A 3,159-nucleotide genomic window follows, 5' to 3' on the forward strand; every position below is an offset into this window, starting at 1 on the left:
TTGTGGAGCGATGGGTAACGATGCTTCGTGGGTGACTGTTGTTGATGTGTGCAGAAGGTCCCTGGTTCGCGCCCGGGTATGGGCGAGGGGACGGTTTAAAATTATAATGTTACATTGATGCTGTTGACCCGGATTACTGGTTGCTGCGGAAAAAGGAGGAAGGTCAAAAGGGGGGTGAGTGTAACGGATGTGAAACGGCTAGCTTAGTTAGCGGTGCGCACTAAATAGCGTTTCAATCGGTTACGTCACTTGCTCTGAGACCTTGAAGTAGTAGTTCCCCTTGCTCTGCAAGGGCCGCGGCCTTTGTGGAGCGATGGGTAACGATGCTTCGTGGGTGACTGTTGTTGATGTGTGCAGAAGGTCCCTGGTTCGCGCGAGGGGACGGTTTAAAAAAATTAGACTGTTACACACGGAGACATACAATTACTACCCACAAGTTCATCTGTCTCTGGGGTAGTAGATTAAGGGCCTCATTGCGAAGTATCCCTTTAAAGTGATAGTTCACTCCAATGTTTTTACTCCTCACATGTTGTGTAATGTCGAGTCCACATCCCTCAGTTGAGTGTTAGATCCGATTCTATGCCTCAATCCCAAATAATAATAAAAAATAGACGGTGGCTGTCTTTTCCTTTCATATAGAAGGGTTGGTTGTTTAGCAACAAAACCGACACGTGCACAACTATGGGGCAAAACAGACAGGGTTGGCTTATATTGTTTACAACATGTAAACTATATTTAGACTCCAAATGTTTATTGAAAACATAAATACATTTGCACAATGAGCACTTGTCTCTCAAATACATCGTTACAGTTGTTGGTTGGCAAATGTTTTGCCATATTAGCATTGACATGAAGTAAGTCAAAACACCTCAAAACAAGGTGGTATCATGAACAAAATACAACTAGCTGAAACGAGCCCCCTGCGATTCCGCACCTATTCGGCTCTATTTACTCTCAGATTTCGAATGCAAACTACAAATCCCTGCAAGCTGCTGCACATCATCTCTAGCTGACACCTTTGCTAACAGGTATTGTGTCAATTTAAAACTTGCACAAGATAGTTAATCCAGAGATTCTTACCTTTGCCCTCCGATTCTGCAGTCTCATCCAGATCACCCTGGCATTTTGTAGTTGTTTATGATAGCCACATTAGAATTTTTTTTGGGGGTAAATATAGGCGAATATAGTGAGATTTACACATTTATCAAAACGTCTCGCTAGGGTAAGCCTACACAAAACACAGCCTTTGTTTGAAGTGTTTCTAAAATCCCCTATGGGACAATTAACGGTAGAAAAACAATTGCAACCATTTCCCTGTTTGACCGCTAGGTTTTATGGGTATTATGAAAGGGAAATGGGGATACCTAGTCAGTTGTCCAACTGAAACGTGTCACTCTATTTACCCATCTTTGAGATCTGAAAACATCGGACAAACATTTTCTGGTGAACTATCATTTTAAGACGACTGCAGTGCAGATTAAAGGTGGTCTTTCTATAAGAATGCTGGTTTCATTGTATTTTCTTTCTGCATTCCAGACCCCAGTAATTGTAACAAAATGAACACCTGAAACAACGACAGAATTGACAGAAACCTCATACCGGTGACTATTTATTGCTGATAACATTGCTACATTTGATTCAGAGGATGTTTTTTCATTATTGTAAGGGTGATTTTTATCCTGTGACCCCCAGGCTCTAGTGCTCCGATGTAGGTCTGTTCCAGTGCCGTCTGACAGGGCAGGTGTTTCTCATGGAGGGGGAGGTGCTGTACAAGGCTGTCCAATGGGACGAGAATCTCCTGCATTCTACAGGCCGGACTCATGCAGGAGCCCTGTTCAGACCCTCAGGGGTCTGTCCGTCAGCTACACCGCCCACACTGTGACATTCCCTCTGGTGAGTTACACACCACTCGAACTGTCATTAAAAAAAAATCAATACAATGGCTAAATGACACCCAGTGTTTTGTTGATACATCTGTTTTGCAGGAGATGGTCTTGGTTCCCTGTCTGTGGCCCACGTGACTGGTGACAGTGTGGAGGTTTTATCGCCGCTGAGGGTGACTGACACACACACAGTGGTAAACACCAGCAACCTCTCCTTATGGGGCCTTGTCAGCTAGTACATACGGGAAGCTCTGCTCTCGATCAAGGGGCAGGTGTTGCCTTTCCGATCGCTCCAATCAGTTATCAATGTGATCGTCCTGCCATCATGTGCCACTTGAACAGGTAAAAAAAAAATCCCTTCTGATGATTGGTGGGTAACTGTTTTTCTACCACAGGCAGCGAGGTGTGCATTGAGTGTTCAGTGTGAGTACGCTCATTGATAATCACTTCTTATTCTGTTGCAGGTTGAAGCGGCAACAGACAGGGAACACTTGCGTACAGCTCTGTTCGGGCTGCATCCTCACTCGAGGGGAAACATACAGTCTGAAGACTGAAGAGGATAACCGCCAAGGTAGACTCTGACAGGTGTTGCATGCTATTAATGTCACATCTTGATCAGAGTAACAGCTGTACGCTTGATGCTACATACTGGATATTCCATGACAATAATTACCTCATGTTAAGTGCACTTTTCTAAATGGTCACTCATTCTGTAAGGTGCGTTAGATATGCATGCGCAGCTATGGAAGATAGTCAAGTTCAAATCAGCTGCATCTATTACCCGCCTCTATGTAGTCTCTATAGACAGACGGGTTGCCTCACACGACGTACCAATGTTCCAACATCCACGTCTGTACAAGTACCTGCGTTAATAGGGACAGAGAGGAGGGGTCGGAAATGGGATGTGCGTAATCTCCTTATCTGGTGTTGTCAACTGCTTGTTGCCCTAGCTTTAAACATCCCCGCCAGACACAAAGTACTAGCTAGCTAGCGAGATGGAGAACGCAGAGGTTATTTTTAATGGGTGCAAGTGTCACGTTTGCGTCATCTACCTTCACTAAAACCACTGCAAAGGTTTTTCCTGCAAACTTTCGTTTTGAATCTCAATGTTCGGGCATGTCTGCTTTCAGGGTACGGAAAGAGTTAGATTTTTCAGGCTTGGCCCCCCCTACCCAAACTCGTGATTTTGGTGGGAGAGTTGTCTGTCTAAAGAGGACCCTCCCCTTTTAAAATGTCTAAGAGAATCAGACACCCCCCCCCCCCCCCCCCTGGGATT

General features: G+C 44.8%; 1 long non-coding RNA gene across 1 annotated transcript; it reads left to right on the forward strand.

Moving 5' to 3' along the window:
• Positions 1–1,502: 1,502 nt before the first annotated feature.
• On the forward strand, positions 1,503–2,424 carry LOC124008178. The gene is made up of 4 exons (XR_006834063.1): positions 1,503–1,601; positions 1,693–1,893; positions 1,986–2,225; positions 2,348–2,424. It is a non-coding gene; the product is annotated as an uncharacterized LOC124008178 (long non-coding RNA).
• The last annotated feature ends 735 nt before the right edge of the window (positions 2,425–3,159 follow it).

The sequence above is a fragment of the Oncorhynchus gorbuscha genome, linkage group LG21 (genome assembly GCF_021184085.1).
Source record: "Oncorhynchus gorbuscha isolate QuinsamMale2020 ecotype Even-year linkage group LG21, OgorEven_v1.0, whole genome shotgun sequence".
Lineage (NCBI taxonomy): Eukaryota > Metazoa > Chordata > Actinopteri > Salmoniformes > Salmonidae > Oncorhynchus > Oncorhynchus gorbuscha.